Source organism: Echinops telfairi, unplaced genomic scaffold (assembly GCF_000313985.2).
Source record: "Echinops telfairi isolate 266 unplaced genomic scaffold, ASM31398v2 ScPeMD7_7457;HRSCAF=8495, whole genome shotgun sequence".
Lineage (NCBI taxonomy): Eukaryota > Metazoa > Chordata > Mammalia > Afrosoricida > Tenrecidae > Echinops > Echinops telfairi.
The window spans coordinates 4,943,818-4,967,014 of NW_022111357.1; positions in this window are offsets into that span (position 1 = coordinate 4,943,818).

Here is a 23,197-nt window from a genome sequence, read left to right on the forward strand (position 1 = left end):
GAAATGAAACTGTCCATTGTCAGTCGTCTAAGAAAGATGTCATTCCTGCAGCAGGAAATGAGGAGTTTGCCAAGCGGGTCTTAGGCAGGGGAGGGGGTGGGGGAATGTGAGAAAAGGACTTGCTATCTCTGGTGCCAGGGGCCGTTCATTCTGGACTCTGAGGTGTGGCCGTCCCTAGGGCATTGCTGTGGGTAGTGGGGTGAGCATGGGGGCAAGCTCTCTATACCATAAGGGGACGTGCAAAGAGGAATCCGCACATCTGTCTTGCAGGGGATTCAGAGGTAAGCCTGGGCCTGTGTGCCTTTCTCTCTATGGTGCCTCCTTCCCTTATCACACCAGTGGTCTTGAGTTGATTCGGACTCAGGGCGACCCCATGTGTGTGAGAATAGAGTTGGGTTCCTGGGGTTTTCATGGCTCTGGCCTTTGAGAAGCGGCTAGTCAGACCCACTTCTGGGTGGGTTTGCACAGCCCAGCCTCTCAGGTCAAGGGCTTACCATTTGCACCGCTCAGGGTCTCCCCTTTACCATAAGGTGACCGCAGAACTGGTAGTCCAAATAGGCACACCCTTGAGAGTAAAAGGAGTGCTTTTAATAACTACATTCAAGCACAAGCATACACGGGGACTGGTAACTGTGCTCCTTATCACTAATTCTTCAGGATGCCTCTGTAAAAAGTATAGAGTGGTCTCTGCCATTTGTGGGCCAGTAGGTGTAAGTCTGTACCCATGCTTGGAACCCGTGGAAATACTTGAATTCTGGGAGGGGGTTAAAAACAATAAACTAAATACAAAATATGAAAAGAAAACAGAAGGATAAATAATAATTTTTAAAAAAAGAATAGATGTTTAACTTTATAAAGCAGTAGGCCGACTTTATTAGTTAATTGTTAAATTCATAAGCATGGCTTTACTTTGAAGCCAATTCACAGGTTAGCCCTTTCCTGAAGGATCCTCACTCATACATAGTGCTTACTGAGGAAATCATGGCCAAGAACCATGCTGATCATTCAAATAAGTCCAAAGTCCAATCGTAAAAATCTTTTCCAAAGACTTTTACAGCAAGAAACTCTACTTGCTGTGGTATGTTGGATGGAATCCTAGTGGCATAGTAAGTTTGGCCTTGGACTTTGGACGGCATGCAGTCTACCCCCATGCAGGCACTCTTCCTGCGGTCAAAGACAGGATGGCCCAGGAAGACAGGTGGAGAGGGACGAGGAGGGTGGCTGGAGCAGAACCCAGCAGCCTAGAGCCAGGTCTTATTCTCTGTTCTCAGTTAAGTTGGCTCCTTTGTTAATGGTCCCACACACACAAGGCTGTGGGGTATGGGGAGCTGGTTCTGGCAAGGTTGCGGCCTCAGCAGAGAGAGTACTGTGGGGGGACATGAAGCAAGGGCTCAAGGCAAAATGAAGGAACCAGGGAGGCTCCATAAATAAAGGTTGATTGACACAGAACCTCTAAGGGCAGGCAGGAATGTACGCAGGTGGAGAGCAAAGGTGGGCAGCCCAGGACACAGAGCACATTGGTGGCCCTGCGGGGTGGGGGTGGTGTGGTGTGTGTGTGTGTGTGTGTGTGTGTGTGTCTCCAGCCTGCTCCTCTGGTCTTTTACCTGCCAGAAGATGCTAGCTGTCAGGTGCTGTTGAACCCCAGCCAGACAAAACCCTGGGAGGAGTCGAGCCAGAAGCAAAGGTGTTCGGATGCGGTCAATGTTTCTCTCTGACACCAGCGCCTGTCCTGGAAAGGTGAGAGGCTGCAGGGCCCTTCCTGAGGCTGCCTCACTCCCCACCATTCCATTCCAGAGCCTCCTGGCCAAGGATAAAGTTTTTCTTCTCTGCCATGAAACAGCTTCCTCGTTTCCGTGAATATCTATAAAACTGTTCCTGATGGGGAAAGAAGACCCCAGGTGCTTGAAGAAACCATCCGAGATTTAAAAAACGAAACCCAAACCACACCCGCTGCTGCCGAGTGGTTCCGGCTCACGGCGCCCCCACGTGGTTCAGAGTGGAAGGTTCCACGGGGCTTGCTTGGAAAGAAGTTTTTATAGAAGCAGATCACCAGGCTTGTCTTCCGTGTGGCAGTGCCAGAACTGTCAAACCTTCAGGTGAGCGGATGGGCGCAAACCACCTGTGCCAAGGAGAGCTCGTGTCTGAGCCGCTGGTAGGAGAGATCTTCTTAGCCAGCTTCCAAGGTAGACAGAAACGTTGAGGCCACCAAGGCCAGCCCCCCATTTGTGGAGTCAGGAAACTATCGCTCCTCTTTTCTACCAACGAAAAAACTCAAAGAAGACACATGTCTGGTCCAGGCTTGCACGGTGATTAGTGGAGCCAGGATCCGGATCTGTGTCTGCCTGGCAGAATGGGGGAGGGGAGAGCTGAGCTGGATTTTATGGAGGGAAAGATTTCTGGCCGGGGGTCAGTGTCAACGATGGTCAGTAGCAGATAAGTTGACCCTTGGTTGTGCCACACTGGGCTTCCAAGTATTTGACTGTTATTAATTCATTGAATCCTGGTTGTGAAATCCTGCTGGCACAGCATGCGAACCCACCAGCCACTCTGCAAGGGGAAAGCTGAGGCTGTCTGCTTCGGTAAAGGTGAGCAGCTTCGGAACCCCTGGGGGACAGTTCTACTCTGTCCCATGAGGTCTCTGAATCAGAATGGACTCAGTGACCATGGGGAATCTGTCTAGGAGGGGCTGGGAAGTACGTATTGTTCATCCTGTTTTATGTTCCTCCTAACTCCCTTCCACTGAGTGGATTCCGACGCATAGCGACTCCATAGGACAGGGTAGAACTGCACCTGTGGGTTTCTGAGGCCGCAGGAGTAGAAAGCTTCATTTTTCTCCTGTGGAGCGGCTGGTGATTTTGAACTTCTGACCTGACAGTTAGCAACCCAACTCATAACCACTGTGCCACTAGTGTGCCTGCTAAAACTAAGGCACAGAGGGATTAACTGACTTATTCAAGGTCAGTCACCTACAAAGTGTCAGAGCTGGGCTTTGAACTTAGGCAGTCTTGTTCTGGCTCCCCCCACCCCCTTTGCTACTAAGTGGCCGGCAGTGGCAATGGTACCACTCAGGATGAGCCCCCCTGGGGTGTCACACACCTTGCTAAGTGCTTTTCATACCATTGTGGGTTGAATTCCAGCCCTCCCCCAATATATTGAAGTCTTAATACCAAGGGGCTCTCATACCTGTGAGCATGACCTTGTTTTGAAGACATTATCACATTGAGTTAACATGAGATCATACTGGAGTCGGGTGGGTCCAAATCTAATCTGAATGATGGGATCCTTTCAAAGAGACTAGACACAGAGAAGCAGACAGGAAAAACAACTGCTTGAAGCTGCACCTACCTGCCAAGCACTGCTTGGGGCACTCAGAAGCTAAGAGGCTTATGCAGGCCCTGTTGGGAGACCCCGGAGAGCGGGCAGCCTTGTCAGCCCGTCTTTGGGCTGCCAGCTTCTTGAGGGCTGGAGGGCACGTTTCTGTCATTGAGGGCCACCTAGGAGGTGATGACTGTCGCTGCGGCCCAAGAACACTGGTCCATGTGCCCCAGAGGGAGAGGGAGAGGGAGAGGGAGATAGACGAGCACCTTTCTACAGATGCAGAACACGTGGAAGTTATCCAAGCCAAACTCCGCCGTCACGGAGGAGAGCCCCGCGCCCCCCTCCCCACCATGATTCCAATTCCAGATCAGTCGTCCCCGGCTTGCCCAGAGGCCCCTGTCGCCACGAGATCAGTTTTAAGGCTCTCAATAATTCTGCGAAGAGACAGAGCGGCATCAAGCAAAGCTAAAAATATCATTTTTCTGTAGCTGTCATAACAACATTTGGGCTAATTGATTCTCAATAGAATAATGACATCCAGTATGTAGTGAGAAATATTCATGGAGGGCTCTGTGAAATCCTCGAGGTGCGGGCCGTGTGAGCAGCCGAGGACAACGCCACCCCAATGGCTCTGCGGTGGCGGCCACGCTCCTTGGGACGGCCTGCCCACACGCGCCCCGTGGCGGCCATGGCGGCCGAGCGGGACGCCAGCCTGACCATGCCAGCCCGTGCCACAGCCTCCTGGGGGACCCGACTTTGGACATCAAAGCATTTTAGTTGTCGGGGACTGTGGCTCCCAGCCCCCCAGGCTGCTTTAATCAGAGAAAGGTGATGAAAAGATTAGAGGGTATGATTTATGGAGAGAGATTAGCATCAGGGGAGAAAAGAGAGCGCTCTCAAAGTAGTTGAGATAACAAAGGCTGCTGATCAATGGGAGGTGGGGAGACAGCTGCAGGCTTGAGTGGACTGGGCACTCCAGGCTGCACGGGGATGGACAGGAGTGGGGAAGGGGCCAGCCCAGTCTCTTGCTCTGGGGCTGCCCCAGGCCCACTCAGCCATCTGCTGGGGGCTGAAGCTCCACGGGCACTTCTGGCAAAACTGGGGCTTGGGCCTACAGGGGTGGGGTTTTTGGGGGTAATTTAGTTAATTCTCGTGTGTAGTCCGTGGGTAGGACTTACAAACCATGCACAGGAACGATTACTAACGGCAAGGCTGGCAGTTTGAATCCATCTAGAGGCGACGTGGAAGAAAGATCTAGTTATCTATTTGTGCCAAAGGTCAGGCAGTTCCTTGAAACCCTGTGGCCGTGGTTCTCACCTGCCTAAGGCCGCGGCCCTCTCATACAGCTCCTCCTCTGACCAGAACATTATTTTCGTTGCTGCTTCATCACTGTCATTTTGCTACTGCTATGAGTTGTCATGTAAGTAGCCGATATGCAGGATGTATTTTCATTGTTACAAATTCAAGCATAGTGATTCATCACAAAAACAATATGTAATTATATAGTGTGAAATATTTATTTCTAATGAAAAATCAATGAAATTTTGTCTTGAAGCATGGGGTAGCGTGGGTAACAGTCTTTCCACCGGGTACTCGTAGGTGGGCATATCTGCATGGAGGCAGACCCGCCTGGAGACGGATAGAGGAGCAGTGTCTCAGTTTCTAAGACCATCGGAAATATGTGTTTTCTGATGGTCTTAGGCAACCCTTGTGAAAGGGTCGTTCAACCCCCAAACCGCCGCCCTATGGAGTACCATTCTCTTCTGGCTCACAGACGTCAGACAATCTTGCAGGCTGGAAGCTCAGAGGCCAGGGCAGTGTGTGCCCATGGGTGCTGGCTTTCCTGAAGGATGCCACTGGTCACTGGGCATGGGTATGTGTGCCTGTGGAGAGGCCCCACACAGGACACTCAGATATGTGGCAGGTTGGCAGTCAGATTTTGTCACCTTGATCCTGTGTGAATGTGTAGGGGTGGAGCCCAACCTGTCAATCAGGTCAGAGCCGGATGATTTTTTTTCTTGGGGGTGTGGCCTTTTTATAAGAGAAACACTGGGAACCCCTCTCTTTGGACCCTTTGCCTTCCTCTTTGCTGAGACTCTGTATCAGCCTGCAGGGGGCGCCCCATGTAGGCTGTCAACCTGGAAATCTGTGGGTGCCCTGCTATGCTCCCACCAACACTGGGCGCATGTGACTCTGTGCCCAAAGGATTGAGATCTCCCCGCTTCCCCGCGTCACCTTTCCGCACCACCCGCCTGTAGCTCCGTGAGTCTGAAGAGGGCTAGGCTCACATGGCCTTGAGTTGGACTGGGCTGGGAGACCTTCTTGACATAAAGTGACTTTCTGAGCTAAAGTTCCTGCTTAGACAACGATGGATGTCACTGGTTTTGTTTCTCGAGACCACCCAGCCCAACACAACCTGGGAGCCACCACAATACAGCCACTGACAGATGGGCGGCGTTCCCTCACTCCTATCAGCCCTAAAGACGCTCTCTCACACGCCTGCCACCTAACTCTGTCTTTCCGTGATCCTTCTCCTTCGTATCTGGACTCCCACGGGTGTCTTGTGCAGGCTCAAACTTTCCTTGATGTTTTCCGTCTCCTAATTCCTCCGTGGATCTCTGTAGCCTTGGCACGCTTGGGGCTGGTTCGTGTCACTCCGCCACTGTTGTCGGGCCACTCCGAGAGCTCTGATGTGACCGGGGCTTAGCCTCTGATGCACCAGGAGACTGTGGACACCTTGAGGCCAGGGTTATGTCTCCTGCTCACCACTGAATCTGCAACACCAGACACAAACCCAGAACCTCATAGCAACTCACGAGACACTGTTGTTGTTAGCTGCTGCTGAACTGGCCCCTGATTTAGGGGGACCCCGTGGACGGTTACCGCCCAAAGGGTGTTCACGGACTGGTTTCCAGAAGTTGATCACCAGGCCTTTCTCTTTGGTCTGTCTTAATCTGGAAGCTCTACTGAGGCCTGTTCAACACCATAGCAACATGCGAGCCTCCACCGACAGACAGATGGTAGCATGAGCGACATTGGCCAGGAATTGAATCTGGGTCTCCCATGTGGAAGGTGAGAAGTCTTCCATTAAATCATCACTGCTCCATGCTCAAAGATCCCTGGTAGTGCTGTTGGGTAAGGAGTGGACTGCTAACCTCAAGGTCAGCAGTTCAAGCCCACCGGCCACCCCACTGGTGAAAGACGAGGCTATCTGCTCCCGTGAAGATTTCCAGCTACAGAAACCCTATATTGGGTTGTTATGAGTCATAATCAACTCAGTGGCAGTGTGTGGGTCCCCATGTTTAATACAAAATAAAACAAGCAAGTTAGACAAACAGGCAAACAACAACAACAATAACAAAACCCAAACCCATGGCCATTGAGTGGCTCCAGCTCTTGGTGACCCGACAGAGCAGAGGACAACTGCCCCGTCAAGTTTCCACGGCTTTAATCTTTACAGAAGGAAGACTGCTTCCTCTTTCTCCCCTGGAACGAGTGAGTGGTGGATTCAAACTGCTGACTTTGAGGTTAGTGGCTGAGTGTCTAAACCCCTGGGCCACCAGGTACAAAGAATAGCTATCTTGTTTTCTTTCGAGACTCCACTACATTAACCCTTCCTATGTCACAGGTGGCGGCCTGGGTGCTGAAAGTGGACCCTCCCTCATCACTCTGCCTGCTGCCCACTCCGCCAACAGGACTCAGACCCAGGCAACAGCCTGAGACAAATCACTTGTCTTCCTCTGGACACTTTTAGACAAAACCATATGCAAACAGCCCCTTCCTGACTTGCCTGTCAGACCTTTAGCATAATGAATAATGGCTCATAATTAATAGGGAAGATGTCTCGAGCATTGACTAAGTGCCGGGCACTGTGCTAAGTTGTTAATGAGAACCATCCCTTTCCATCGCCCAGCAACCCTCATTTTCCTGACAAGCAATTTAACTCAGAGACGAGAAGTAATTGTCTCAGAGTTACACAGCTGGTGCAGGAGCTGGGAGCTAGACCAGGGCCTCTGACTCTGGAAACTTGCTTTTAATCCCTGTGTGCCATGGCCTGTAGACTTGCTTGGATTCCAGCTGCAGGAGATCTAAGCTGAGCCTCCAGGCTACTAATATGTCATTAGCTTCATGTCGAATCTTACGTGAGTATTATTTTCCTGCTGTTGCAGATGAAGAAATGAAGCTGAGGGTAGCTAAGCAACACAGCTTCTCTTAACTTGTGTAGATCAGTAGGAAGACAACAGGCTGGTGGCTGCAGAGGTGAATAAATCCAACGACAGCAGTCAGATGGCAGGCTGCTGACAACACCCAGGATTGGCAGGCCTTATGGAAGAGGATTGGCTCCAGTCCAAAGAACCAGAGGCCAATGAGCCAGATGTAGGAACCACACTCAGGAAGAAGCAAAGCAATGTTCCACAGCATCTACTTATATTGGAAGCAGGCGGCAACTCTGAAGAAGCTTACTTTCAATTGCATCAGGGATGAGTAAGAATGTTTGCATCTCACAATGAGTCACAACCAGTTATAATCTTCTTATAACTGGTTGGCTGCTTATAGCAGATCCCATTATAGAGATGATTACATGGGGTGGGGAGGTGGGGGTGATAGGGGATGGGGGCAGGGGCGGGGAGGGCGTTACTAGGACTTAACTGCCAAACAACTGAGAATTTTGGCCCAGCCAAGTTGATAACTATCACAATAGTGAAATGCAGGGCAGCCTTCCTAGGAGACTGAGCTTAACATGCTGCATTCTAACCACTTCTATGCACACGTTGGAACAGCAGCCGAGAGTGTGTACAGAGACTAGAGTAGAAGGCTCTGCCTCCAATTCCACTCAAGGAGCGGCACCCCAGTGTAAATAAGCAGGAGATGAGAGATGGATCCGCTCTCTCCCCAGTGACTCTTGGGTTCTCCGGTCTCTCTTGCTGTCCCACCCTGAGGGTGATTCCAGTGTTTAAAGATGTGCAAGTAACATGCCCATGAATCAAGCCAATGACCTCATCTGGCGCTTAACCTACAGGAGAGCCGTTTGTTCCGACACTGAAGGAAACCCCGGTTCTGCTGGACTCCCCGAGAGACAAAGGATCCAGCTCCCTCCTAAAGGACTAGGAAGGGTAATTTTGGCTACGCCTGGCTTTCTCTTTAGACACTGACTTTAAAAACCATCCCTGCCTCACACAGAGGACTGCTGAGGGAAGAGCCCAGGCAACAGCATGGCAGGCTGGGATGTGCGGGGAGTGTAATTAGAGGCTCCAGACTGCTAAGGGCCCATCAGATTCCAAGCGCTCGGGAGTCGGCTGTGATCTTTGGAATCCTCGTTAGAAATTCTCTCCAGAGCCTGGGGCATATGCTTTTGCTCATCTTTAATAATGGCAAATCTTCATGCTTTGAGGTTGGATTTGATTTCGGGAAACAACCACAAGAGGCATTTGGAGCCCAGCCTGGTGGAAGAACAAGCTGGAAGATGTGCTTCTGGTGGGATGGGCTGAGCAACTCTAAATGGCACACAGGGAGGCCAAGTTCAGGTGGGAAAAGCTCCGGGAAGGCTCCAGCCTTGCTGCAGGGCATGCGGGCCTGGGGGTAGCAGGAAGGGAATCCAGCTTTGGCATACTGGGCACTCCACCAACTGGCTGGACTTGGTCTGTCTCCCACAGCCTGAGGATAGACTCCAAGTGATGCACGCTTTAGGGGCCATGTTCAGGATGAATCGGCCTCACTGGGGACCAACAAGTGCACTGTGAAGGCAGAGTGCTATGGGTCTCAGAGGCCATGGTGGTGGTGGGCCCAAAAATTGACAGTGCAAGACCTTAGGGGCTGGCCAGCGAGTGGGGGAGTCTCCAGAACTGGCCACCATGCCTTCAGAGGGAGCACTGGGATGCTGGCTCTGCAGCCACCTTGCTGAACTGCCTCAGTAGCCTTCAAATTCCCCAGGACACAGTGACAGGGGGTGTAGGGTCCCGAGGGATGTAGCCCTCTGGCTGCTCTCTCCCTTCCCCTCTGCCACCTGGGACTATTGGCCTAATTCCACATCTACCTTTCTGTGTTCACCTCCCACATTGATAAAACACCCAGGCCTGCTTTTCTGAGTGACTTGACCATTGGCTTGAGGTCCCACCTGCGAGTGCAGACAGGGCTGGTTATGAGGGGTCTGAGCGTGTTTGCGAAGGGGTTAGTTTTATGCCAGTCGGACCCCTGGTGACCCCAGGTACAAGGGAAGGAAATGCTGCAGGCGCAGTTCTACGTCAGCCTCTGGAGGAGCTACAGATGGGATCTGCAGGGTTTTCACGGGCCGATCTCAGAGGTCGCCCCCAGCCTTTTCCTCCTAGTCCATCTTCGTCTGGAAGCTCCATCGAAACCTCCTCAGCACCATAGCAACACACACGTCACCCCTGACGGTTGGTAGCTGCATGTGAGGCACGTGGGCTCAGAATTGAACCAGGGTCTCTAGTGTGGAAGGTGAGAATTCTACCACTTAGTCATCAATGTCCTCAAATAGTCTGGGGTGGGGGGGAGACACACTGAACATACTGACTCATCCAGTCTTTAGTCCTCGGGGCTTTGACGCACAGGCTCTAAGGATAAGCGCAGTGAGAGGAGGAAGCAGGCCTGAGTCTCACATCCGCACACCCACACAAGCATGTGCTCCAGACACCCACAGACACACTCCTGCCCCGTCCGTCACACCCTCATCCTCTGATTCCCCTCAACTCTCCTACCCCCGCCCCCCACAGAGACACAGCTCCACACCCACCACACCCTGCCCATCTCCATGCCCTCCCCTGCCTGCTCCGGGAGGACTTTGAGGCAGGGGAAAATCTAAGAACCCTGTCTTTGCCCTTCCTCTGAAATGAACCTCCCAACAAAATAGCCTCCTATAGAAAGCACCGATCTCATAGCCAAGGAGCTGGGCTGCAAGGCGGCAATGGCCGCGTGCGAACCATGCAATCTCAGGCACGGCCCCTCTCAGCACCATCGTGAGCCTCCCTCCTGGGCAAGGGCATCGTGAAGACAGAGTGAGCCAATGGAGGAAGGAACTCTGCTTTGTGCCCTGGAAAGGACAAAAACAAAAAACAAAGTGTGTGTGTGTGGGGGGGTGGGCTGTACTTATGGTCAGAAGAACTGAAGGTCTGCCCTATCTTCAGAGGGTGGGTGAGCCATGATTCCCAACCAGGAAATCTGGCTATGTTCAGATGCGATGACCCTTCCTCCGCCAGCCCCTGCAACGTAGAGGGGCAGGTACCATGCAAGTCCACCTTGATGGCCAGGGCCGCTTGTCCCTGCCACACACCAGGCCGTTTGGGGCTGTGTTCCCTTCTCCGGGTCCAGGTGGCTGAGCCCTCCCAACCCAGGGGGAGCCGAGATCTATGTTGGAGGTGGAAGTGGTTGGGGAGGACCCAGAAACGGCCAAGCGGTTCCCAAAAGAACTTTACATAATCAATGCAGCATCTATTACCAAACATCTATATGCAAAGATGACTCTTGCCCAGCAGATGAAAAAGTGACTATTGGCAAATCCCTGACAAATGCTTCTGGGATGTGTGGGCTTTGGGCAAGGTAAAGAGGGGAAGGGCAAGGGGAGACCCCCAGCCCTTTCAGCATGGAGGGTAGGGTGCAGAAGGAGATGGGCTGGTCTGGGGCAAGAAGAGGGAGGGAGCAACTTAATGGGGTGTCCACTTCAGGAAGGCTCCCTGAAAGTGACCCGGAGTCCCCGGTGGCTGGAGGGACATGTGCTTGAGTGATACGCAGATTATGCTGCAGTGGAGTGGACAGTGCGCCGTGCCATGGGCTTCCTGTAAGTGCTTGAGAAACAAACAGTTCCAATAAGACGGCCGGGGTAGGGAAAGGGGTGGGGTGGGGAGGGGTGATGCACTCCTAGCTGCTGGAAACTCAGAGAAAAGCAGTCTTTCTTCCAGTGACTCCGACTTTCCAGAGGGCAGTGAAGTCCATGAGGTGGGAGGCAACTCTCAACTTTTGTTCATTTGACACAGAGAGCAGGGAGAGGGACAGACCCTGAGGCCGGGGGTCCCCACCCTCTCTCCTTACAAGAAAGAGAAAAGGGGGTGTGCCTGGCTCTCCCAGTCAGTGAGAGCAGGGCTTCCCAGGCCCCCGGGTGGGGCTGATGGTGGAGCCTCTGCGCATTCGGAAGTCGTATGCGGTGCGTGCAGATAGGTGCGGCTTTCCAAGGAGAAGGGCCATGACTTTCATCACATTTCCAAGGGTTATAAAACATCACCCAACACGTGACAGCGGAGTACAATGAAACCTGTGAGAGCCGGAACTCACTCGAGGGGACTGCCGAGTTTCTCCCAGTCTAACAAGTTTTCCTCCTTTGCCAGGGTGCAGCCTTTCCACTCTGCTGCCGCTCCTTTCAGGGGAAGATACGCATTTTCCTTCTTTGGCAGGTTTCCACCTCTTGCAGGTTTCATTGTCCAAAGGCCTGAATTTCAAGGTTGAAATTCCAGCTCGGCTCCTTTCTAACTGGGTGACTTTGGGCAACTTAACAAGCTGCCCGCACCTCAGACTCCCCATCTGCAAAAATGGGCATAATAACTTCCCACCCACCCACCCTAGGTTGTGGACAGGAGGAACTAAGATCGTGTGAAGGGTTTATTCAGCAAAGTGTCTCGCCTACAGTGAGTCGTCGAGCTAGTAGCTGTTATTATGGATGCTGTTATACTAATGGTCTTATCTTAGAAGAGAAGGGGGAAAAGCAGGCAGGTTGTGGCAGGGTCAAGGGCAGGAAGCATCCTTGGGGAGGGGTGACTTCCCCGGATCTCGGGGTGCAGAGCTGGGTGCTGACAGGCAGGCCCGGGAGGCAGCCTCACACCAGCGGGCAGTTTGTATGCAGCGGGCGTTGCCGGAGTGCGTCCCAGAGAGGGGAGGACTGCTGCATAAGACTGATTTGTTGCTGCTGAACCTCATTAATCACATCTTACCGGAGAGAGCCTCCTGCAGCTGCTGGCAGGTCAGCGTCCGGGAGATAAGTGATGTAGCCAGACCCAGCGAGGGGGAGAGACAAGGCGGCCATAAGTCTTGGCCGTGGCAGACTCTGGAGCAGGAGCTCAGAGCAGACACGTCCTCGGAGCCGGGGGGCAAATCTCAGAGTCGGGACCAAGTTCCTCCCCCTCCCCCAGGGAGACTCTGGAGGAATGGGAGACTGGGAGACAGCCTCTGAGAATCCGGAGTGTCTGATGTGCTCCTGGACAATTGAGTCAGAAATGACCCAGGGCATCATAGGGGTCAGGGTCCTTCCCCGCCCAGCTACCCAAACACTGTCCTGTTCTCGATACCCAACTCTTGACACATTTTGGCCTTGGCTTCCTGAGCAGCCCGCTAGCCCACTCCTCTGCTCTGACCACAGCCACCACGGAATCCAGCACTGTGCGCCGGGTACAGTCCCAGGTGCATGGAGGGATCCTCATGAACAGTGTTGATATGTACGTTCGAGGACCCTCCTGTCCTTCAGGTCAGGAGATCAAGGTCACGCGTAGCTGCGGCTTCCTCTTTATCACTCCGTTCTGTTGCTTTTCCCAGACCCCAGATGGCCTGCCCACACTTCCCCGGAGGTGGGACCATGCTGTGGCCAGTTGCCCAGCCGGCTTGGCCTGGTTGTCCAGGCAGGGCTATGAGGGGACCAGGACTCCTGAGTGGGTGTCAGGGAACCTCTGCTCCTGCTGTGAGCCAGGGTGAGGCTTGCAGCTGGCTAGATTGTCTACTTGAGCCATGTCAAGCATTTAACACAGTGCCCGGTATTGTTGGAAAGCCCAGCCTGACTCATGGCAACTCGTAGGACAGAGTAGAGCTGCTCCCTAGGGTTTCCAAGGCTGTACATCCTGGCAGAAGCAGACTGCTCCATCCTTCTCCAGGGGAGCGGCTGATGGGTTCAAACCACCGACCTTCAGGTCAGCAGCGCAACATGGAACACACTGCTCCACCAGGGCTTCTCCCAGGCACATAGTCAGCTCGTCATCATTGCTGCTGTTCTGAGCACCTAGGGGAGAACTGGCCTGGCTGCTCCCCATTCTGGCCTGCAGGGACCTCCATCACATGCCTCCGGGGCCCCTCTCTTCTCCAGACTCTCCCCTGTCCTCACTTCCTCTCGTCTCCTTCCTGGGGGCCACAAACACCGTGTCATCAGAAGTTGAGAAACTAGGATGCCCAACCCCCACCCCTGTGGAGACGAAATGGCAATGCAATGCCAATAGCAGCTACGAGGTTTTGTTTTGCTTTTGCACACTTGCTAAATGCCGGGCATCCTGCTACATGCTTTGCAAATTTGAGCTCAGTTCACAGAATGCGAACAATATCGCTGCAAAAATAGGTCCTATTTTTGTCCTCTTATTCTACCAAGCAAGCTAAAGGTCAAAGAGGTTAAGTAATTTTCCTAAGGACAACCAAGGAGGGTATGGCTGCGGGAAGCTTCAAACTCTTGCTGCTTGGTTGCAACACCACGTTGCCCAGTCCTAACCCTAGGTTCAACCACCTCCACACCCAGCACAAAATGCCAGGTCCACCTTAAGCCATCACCGCTTGTCTGTCCTTTTGTCGTACTGTGGTGGCTTGTGCGTTGCTGCGAGGCTGGAAGCAATGCCACCGGTATTTCAAATACCAGCAGCATCGTCCAAGGTGAACAGGTTTCAACAGAGCTTCCAGACTAAGAAGAGATGTGAAGAAGGAATCAACGCCCACTTCAGAGGCATCAGTCACCGCAAACCTCATGAATCGCTGTGGAACTTTGTCAGCAAAGGGGGGTGGGGAGGTGTTCCCTTCTGTTGTACACCGGGTGGCCTTGGGGCAGAACTGACTTAGCAGCCCTGCCAACAACACCTGAAACCAAAATGTCCCTGGTGGTATAGATGGCTGCGCTCGACTCCTCGACTCCCGAGCCACCTTGTGGCGCCCCAGAAGAGTGGTCTGGTGATCCACACTGTAACACATGGGGTCTCCATTAGCTCTGGAGCCCCTGAAGTGTGTGTGTGTGTGTGTGTGTGTGTGTGTGTGTGTGTAAGTCAATCCAGTTGCCTCTGAGTTAATGTTGGCTCCTGGCAAGTCCTATGCGCCACTGGCTGGTTTTCTAGAAGTAGACTTCCAAGGCTTTCTTATGAGGTGACTCTGGGTGGACTCAAACCTCCCACCCTTTGGCTGGCAGCCAAAATAACAACATCGTGTTAACTATTTCACCACCCAAGGACTCCAGGCCTCACCGCATGGAGTTCATTTGAACTTCCAGCGATGCTATAGGATGGGCTAGAACGGCTCCTTTGGGTTCCTAAAGCTGCACATCTTTCTGGGAGCAGAAAGCCTCATCCTTCTCCTGCTACTGGCTCAGGTGGTCAGCCCAAAGCAACAACCAGGACCCTGAGTGGGCTCTTCGGCTGATCTTGAAAACCCAAGCTCACTGTGTGGAGTTGATGCCGACTCACAGCAGCGCTGTAGGACTGTCCCTCAGAGTTTCCGAGGCTGTAACACCGGATGGGAGTAGAAAGCCCCCTCTTTCTCCCTCGGGGTGGCTGGTGGTTTCAAACTGATGACCTTGTGGTTAGAAGCCCAGCAAGCAATTCCTCAGAAAATGGCGGCGGCTCTGCCTCGGAGAAACCCTCACTTTGGGAAGGTTGGCCGGGCCGACCAAGTTAAGGAGTTGTTAACTTCTCAGTAGCTCTCTCTTTGCGTTATGGGGTAAAACTGCATTTGGTTTTTAAAATTCCCTTTTTATTTAGTCGCTGTGAATGTTGAGAACTGCCAGTACTGGAAGCTGAGATCCCATCCATATGCCAGGTTTTAAATAGCAGACTGGAAACAAGTTTACACAGGAAGACCCGACTCATCCCAAACATGCAGCTCCAGGACTGTTCAGACAAGACACCCATGCCCCCCCCTCCCTGCCCTGAACACTCCCCCTCCCCCTACCACCCACCTGCACCCGTCTTCCCATGTCCTACAATTCCACAGTCATCTTTCTTGTTGTGGAGAAAAAGTTCTGAATCCCATCTGTGCTCTCCAGCCACGAAGGCCATGGTGCACCGGCCACAGCCAGGTTCAAGTGGGCCATGATTTCCTCTGTAGCGGAGATGGCCTTGTGCACTTGCGCCCGCCATCCCCACCCGGCCCTGGGCTGTCCTCCCTGCCTGGCATTTGAGATGCCCGAGCCCAGCACTGATGAAGTGAGTACAAAGGAAAAGGGGCAGACATGATGGGGCCAGGTACTCATTTTGTCCAAATGTGCTTTGTGACCTTGGACTGTGACTTACCCCTTCCGAACCTCCGTTTCCCCCTCTGCAAAACGGGCACAGCAGATAACAGGGGTGTGTGTGTGTGTGTGTGTAGTGTCTGGATTCCGACACTCCACTGCCAGTGTTTAGACCTCACGGTTGCTTCCTATTTCGTTCATTCTCAACAAACCTCTCCGGGCCTCAGTTTCCCTCCGTGGACAGGGAGGTAGCTGTGGTGCCTCCCACCTCTCTCAGGTTAAGCCTTGAGATTCCACAAAGCACAGGCTGAGTGGGGCAGAGGCCAGCTGTCATCGCCCTCGGCCACCCCTGCCTTTGGTTGTGGAGGCTCCGGGGAATGCAGGCCTGAGTCCAGCAGTTACACCTGCTCTGATACCCCACCCAGCATTACAGGAGGTCAGGAAGTGGATCTCTAGGTGGGAGAGGGCTCAGCCTAAGACCTGGTCCTGGCCCAAGTCCTCCCTTACCAGCCTGAACTCATTCAAGCTAGTCCAGGTTGTGGGGGGAGGGGGGTGGCGTTGATCTATGGGTTGGGTAACCTGCCTGGGGGAAGGGAGGGGGCCTCTGACCCAGGGGTAAATCATGGACTTCCCCCAGGGCCTGTCATTTCCCCAGGAAAGAAGCCCCGGGCATTTGTTATCTCAATGTTTCCCCTGAGGGGCTGACCACATGATTCATTTCACTCACACTAATTGGATGTAAATTAGATGAGAAATCAGTAATTTGTCCAAAGATTTGTCATTCTAGTGGCTTTCCTGGCAGAGCGAAGCTCTGGGTCCGGTGGAGGCGCCCCTAGACAGAAGCTCTGAGAGGGGAGGGCCCTGGATCAGCCAGGGCCTCAGTGACTTTGCTGCCTGCAGCGTGCAGCATTGAAAGAGATGGCAGTGTTTAAAAGATAGAGAGACAGGGGAAGAGGGCAGGGGAGAAGGGGAGCAGGGCCGAGAAGGGAATGGAGGAGCGAGAAGAGAGAGAGGAGGGCGGGCGGTGGAGAAAAGGAGAGGAAACGGAAAACCAGCGAGAGCAGGAAAGAGGAGCCAGAAGAGAGTGGTGGTGGTGGTGGTGAGCAGACGGAAGGGTGAGGGAAGGGGGGCACTGGGGGCTAGGAGAGAGGCGAGGAGAGGAGAGGAGAGGAGAGGAGGGGCACGAACTGGGCCGAGGAGCCTGGGGTTTTTATTTCTTGGACTCTCCGGGGCCTCTGGCTGGTGGGGCAGGGAGCTTCAGGCAATGTATTTAGTGCCACTAGGAAACCGGCCACTCCAGACTCCTTTCCCACAACAATATGCTAATCAACCCCTTGGCCCCACTCAGGCCTGGGAAGCCAGGCTGCCGCCTCTGTCTGTCTCGGAGCTCAGAGCACCGTGGTGGCCACTGATTGAATAAGGGCGAGGATGCCGGATGCGCCCCTGCTCCCGGGCCTGCCTGGGATCGCACAATGGATGTGGGTGCCGTCGAGGAAGGCATGGGCCTGGGTGGTGGAAGTAGCCTGGCCCAGGCTGGCTCTGGGGGTGGACAAGGACAGCAGTGCTCTTTCTGTGCTTTAGAAAACATGACTCCAGGAGGGGATGCAAATCGTTTTGAAGGGAATCTGACGCTGAGTCGAGGGTGCAAAGGGGTGGAGGGGAGGAGCAGAGGTTGGCAGGAAATTGGGATCACTGGCCCCTGTGGGGTGCCAGGTTGGAGGATGCAAGGGAGGGATCTTGGCCCGTCCTCGCCTTGCAAAAGAAAAGCATTGTCACTGCTGGGGAAGGACTTCCGGAAGTGGATGCCACTGGGCTAGGGAGGAAGGCCAAAGAGCAGGGCCATTGGGAGCAGGGGCTAGGCACAGAGGGGAGGCTGGGCTAGGGCATTCTGCAAGGTGCCCCCTCGCCCAGTTGAGGTGTGGAGACCTTGGGTTTTGAGGGAGCCCATTGTTCTGTGCGCATTCACGCCCTCATGAAATGTTTACTCTATGTCAAGCTGGGTGAGGGGGCAGGAGGAGCCAGGATGACTTGCTCCCCCAAACTCTAAAGGAGCCAAAGGCTGAGGAGGGGAATCAGAAGACACCCACCCGAGTCGCCCACATGCCATCATGGTGATAAACTATGCCAGGGACCACACAAGAGAGGAGCGGCGGGACTTTGGTGGAGCATAACAGGGGCCTGGGCCTCATCGGGGAGGGTGGAGGTGTGTGCGTGTGGGGGTGGGGGGGTGGGGGAGCTAAGGCTGAGATCATCAACCCTAGGAGATGAAAGGGTCACACTCTTGATTCTCACAGGGAGGTGGGCTGACCTTGGCCACATAGGCCTCATCGAGCATGCGTGTGACTGTGGGGGCGGGGCTGTAGGCCAGTGTTGGTCCTGTGTGCGCGTGTCTTTCTGCACGGGAATGTGCGTGCGTGCGTGCGTGCGTGCGTGTGTGTGTGTGTGTGCATGTGTGTGTGGCGGGGGGCACACTCTTCACAGGGTGGGTGCCGATGGCTTTGGGGCACATCTCACAGCAACCTGAGTGGCAGCCATGGGCTCTGCTGGCAACCCAGAGAGGACCCACCGGCGCCTCTTCCCTTCGTGACCCCCAAACTGGAGAAAGAGACAGAGAGCGCTGCTCTCGCCTGCCTTCAGAGGCCTCTCCTCCCTTTCCATGGCGCGCCTGAGTCGGGTCCTCTGCCTATGCAGAGGAAGTGCCTGGTCACGCTCCGCAGGAGGTTCAATCAGCGCTCTCCGCCCGCCTCCTCAGTCTTCTTCACCCCCCTCCCTCCCTCCCTTCCCGTTTGCTCCGAGCTTGTTGTTTGTCCATCGCTGTGGACTGCCATCGACTTGCCTTCCACCCCTACTCTTGGCACACACAGTGGAAGGCACCACTGCCATCCCATGAGCTCACAGAGCAGACCCACTGTGACCCATGGGCCTCTCCTCGGCTGCTTTCTTCAAAAGCAGATCGCCAGGCCTTTCTTCCTAGTCTCACCTAGTCTGGAAGTTCCACTAAGATGTGTTCAACCTCCTATTGACATCCAAGCAAGGCTCCACTGGCAGAGACTGAGACTGGGCTTGAGGCTGGGAATGGAACTGCGATCTCCCACAGGAGAGGTGAGACTTCTCCCCCTGCAGCGCCCGTGCCTGCTTTTAGAGGGTCCTGCGTGCTCATTAGGTGCTCAGTATGGTGCTGAGCCCTTCTGCTACAGTAAGACTTCAGTCCTCCCATGAACCTCGGAGGTAGGCATTGGATCCCCATTTGGCAGATGAGAAAACGGAAGTCAAGAGAAATCAAGTGCCTCTACCCAGGTCACGTGTGTGGGAGAGCAGAGAATCAGACGTACGACTTCTGACTTCCAAGCGCCTACTTTTAACACTTGCATTTTAGCTCCCTGCCCCCTCCTCACCTGCTTTGCCTCCTCTTTTCCCTCCCTGTCTTCCCAATTTCTGTAAAGACCTGCAAGCTCAGGATGAATCAGGGAGAGGCTATTCCCAGGACACCACTGCTCTCTGCTTTAGCGCAGTGCCGTTTCATTCCATAACTGGGATCTGATTCACGCACAACTTGGGAGGACACCCATCTCCGTGCACCACTGCCAAGTCCCTCGGCAAATGCTAAGGTGTTGAGCGAGAATCATCGACATTTCAAAGCTGGAAGCGGACCCTTCTCCTTTCACACGCAGGAACCCAGGCTTGTGAAGGGCGACGTGAGTTGCCAGCAGAAGAGTAGGGACAAGAAGCCAGAAAGACCCCTCCTGACCTCTGCTGGGTCTCAGCCTCTTCACACTGGCTCCCAGAGAAACTAGGGTAGCCCAGGGCTCCTCAAATCAGACGTGGAGCTCAGATCTCAGTGGGGCAAGGTGGCCACCCAACCACTGAAGATTCTGACAAGTGACGCCCTGGCTTTGGTCCGCCAAGGGAAGTTTTTCCTCCTCTGATTAATAAGCTGCTGCCCCACAGGTGTGGAGCTCCGGTGGCGTAGTAGGTTACATGTTGGAATTTTAACCGCAAGTTCAGCAGTTCAGAACTACCAGCCACTCCAAGGGAGAAAGATGAGGATTTCAGCTCCTGTAAAGAATTCCAGTCTTGGAATCCCACAGGAGGAGTTCTAGTCTGTCTTATAGGGTCGGTATAAATCAGAATCAACTGGAAAGCAGCGAGGTTTCCTTCTCTCTCTCTCTCTCTCCCCGCCCCCACCCCCCAAAGGTTGTCAAGGATGGCATTGTACTTAACAACAACAAAAAACCCGGTTGCTCATGAGACAAAGGACTCTGGAGGGTGTAAACAGTTTGGCTAACCACTAACTGAAAAGCTGGTGGCTTGAACCTGCCCAATGGTTCACAGAAGAAAGGCCTGGCTAATTGCTCCTGGCATGGATGTAATTTTTATGGAAGCAATTAGTCAGGCCTTTCTTCTGTGAACCACTGGGCAGGTTGAGGAGGATGATCTTTTGTACATCTTCACTTGCAAATACTAAAACCCCTGCTCAACCAGAATACTACCGAAAACCCTTTCTCAGCCAGAAAGAAAAAAGCTCTCTAACTGACTGTGAAAGAATTGGACACATTGAAGAGCTAAAGCAATAACTCAGAATATTTGGCAAGAGAGAAGGTTGCCATCCATGTTTAGGAGAGCCTTTCATTCTTGGCCCTGTTTGTTCAACTTCAATATTTTAAAGGTTTCGTGTAAATAAAAATATTTGAATTCAGCCTAAAAAAAAATTACACCCATGAAAGCCACACTTTTACTCTGGAACACTAGTGTTCCCCTGGGTCAGAATTGGCTCTATCTTAATCAGAGGACAAGGAAGGAGGGAGCCTAAAAATAGGTGAACACACAGACCCCCCTTTCTCTCTCCCCCACCTCCAGTGAGGGCAGGGCTACCTGTAGCTCTATAGAGCCTGAGACTGCGGAGTCAGGCAGCTTGAATTCCAAACCTGGCATGGGAGTGTCTCAGCTTCCTCGTCTGTAGAATGGCAGTAATCACCCCACCATATGCTCCCACGGTTGTTGGGAGAATCAACCAGAAGTGTAATAGACACAAAGCGAGTGGTGCCATGCTCGGGAAAGGGGGAGAATGTAAGGAAATAAGGCAGGTAAGCCACCTGTCACTGCTCCTGGCACACCCGAGGTGTTCAATGCCTCTCTCCTCTCCCAAGGACGCCTGTCTTAAAGTCAGCAGTTCTAAACCACCAGGACTCTGGGGGGCCGGGGCGGGGGGTGATGAGGTTGTCTGCTCCCCTTACAGATTTGCAGTCTTGGAAATCCACAGCAGCAGTTTCACTCTTAGTGGCCCTATAGGACAGGGTGGAACCACCCCTGTAGGTTCCTGAGGTTGTAAGTCTGTAAGCTTCATCTTTCTCCCACAGAGCAGCTGGTGGATTCGAATGGCTCACCTTGTGGTTGGCAGCCCAACTCAGAACCCACACCTGACCAGGGTGCCTCTACAGGGACTGAGAGTATGGAGGGGCTTTTGTGCCCCTCCATGGAATGTTAGTGGATATGGTTAATGGAGGTACCCATTTCTGTGTCACCCGGCCACTAAATGCAAGATTGCCCAGGTTCGATCAGGATGCCTGGCTGTCTTGTTTGTATTTGTGTTTGTGCATGCGCAGTAGGCAGAGTCCTGATGGAGGGGCTTAGAGCCATCTGGAACTGGGTTTGAATCTGAGCGGCTCTGCTTCACCATTGGAAGGGTGACAATCCAGGGTCTCAGGTGTCCTCGTCTGCAGAATGTTCCTAAAGGTTGTTGGGAGCACCTATCAGAGGTATGAAAACACAAAGCATGTGGCAACTGAGAGGTGTGCCAGAAATGGCCATTCCTGTTCCACCTTCCTCAGCTCTTCCAACCTCTTCTTTCCTCCCCCCTATCTCCCCCGTTCCTCACTCAAGCTCATGAGGGGCTGAGCTGGGAGGCTGTACCACACATGGGGCTGCCATGACCAGGTGCAGCCAACACGCTGCAATGTTACCTGAGAAGGGGCTCCCCTGCAGACAGGCAGGTTTGGTACCCAGGATCTAACCATCAGTGGGGAAAGGACAGATCCTAGAATTGTGGTCAGGAGAGACAGGAAGTACTGCAGGCCACACTGTGGGTCCAGTTAGTGGCCAGACAAGGGTTTGAAAAGGGGGATGAAACTGGTGTAGCGACCAAGGGTTCCTCTTTAGATTTATCACTCTTAACTGACAGTTTGCAGAGAGATCAACCGGAATCCACAAGGTAGAGTTTCTGGACAGACAGATGAAATTGACCTTCACATTGATGACTTAGAACTTTCTTTGTCAGGGTGGGTCCACGGCTTGTACAGCGGGAAGGAATTCTGTTGCTGTGGTTAATTAGGAGCCTCTGAGATGCTGTTGGGTAAATGTAGGACTGCTACTCACAAGGCTAGAGGTTCAAACCCGCCCATTACTCCTTGGGAAAAATTTGAGATTGTCTGCTCCAGTAAAATTTCACCTTAGAAGCCCTATAATAGGGTCACGATGGGTTGCCAATGGCTTCGGGGCAGTGACTGAAGTGCTGTTGTTGCTGTCAATCACCGTTGAGTTGCTTCTGCCTCATGGCGATGACTTGTGTATCACAGAATGAAATGCCACCCGAGCTTGTGCCATCTTTGTGATCACTGATATGTTTGAGCACATTGTAGTAGCTCGTGTGTCAGCCTATCTCTTTGAGGGCCGACTTCACCCAACATGAACGCCCTATTCCAGTGGAAATTGAACTACACCATGACAACGTTTGTGCCAAAGTTGCTTTTCCTGCTTTTGGGCTTATTTTTGGCTCGAATGAATCTCCTCGCCTCTCCAGTTTAGCAACACCTACCATCTATTAAATGTGTCTCATGTGCTTGGTACATTCTGTCTGTTTAACTCCATTCATCCTCGCAGTGAATCTCTGAAGCAGACCCCTTTACTCTCCCCACTTTACAGATGCTCAGACCAAAGCACAGCCATGTGACAAAGGCTACACAGACGGCAAGTGGCAGGGTAAGAATTTAGACCCTATCCTCGGGCTCAACCTGTACCCTTCATGCTGAGGCCACAGTCACTTCTCGAGAGCCACATTACAATGGGTACCTAGGTGTTGAAAGTCACTGTTGTGGCTACATTCAATAGTGATGCTTGCCCATGGACATAGGTTCTGCTTAAATTCGTTGGACCAGGGGAGTGGTGCTGTGGAGAGTAGAGGTGACTTGCCAGTCATTCCCAACGTATAACACTACTGCAGTCTGTTGTAGTCAATAGAAATGCTAGCTTGTTAGAAGCAATTGTGTACATCTCTTCCCAACTCTGCCCAGTTAAACAGCATACTGGTAGGTTGAAATTGGCTAGGGTGGGAATATTGACGCCACGGACCTTGGCAAACACTACCAATAAGACCCTCCCTCCCTCCCTGCCAACACATACACACTCTGGAGAACACGTATTAAGCATTTACCAGCACATTAGTCCCCACCACACTGATTCATGGCGAAGGCGTATGGCAGAGCGAGGCTTCTTTGCAGTAGGTCCTGCAGAGGCTTCCCTGGTGGGCACCTCCTTCGGCTTTTTTTTTTTGAAAGAATCATAAACTCTCAGGATGGCGAGATTGGAAAACTTCTAGAAGATATTCAAGTCCAACCTCTCACTTCAGACATGTAAAACCAGGCCTCCGAGAGGGGAAGTGATTTTCCTAAGGTCACACAGTGCAGCAGTGCCCCCCAA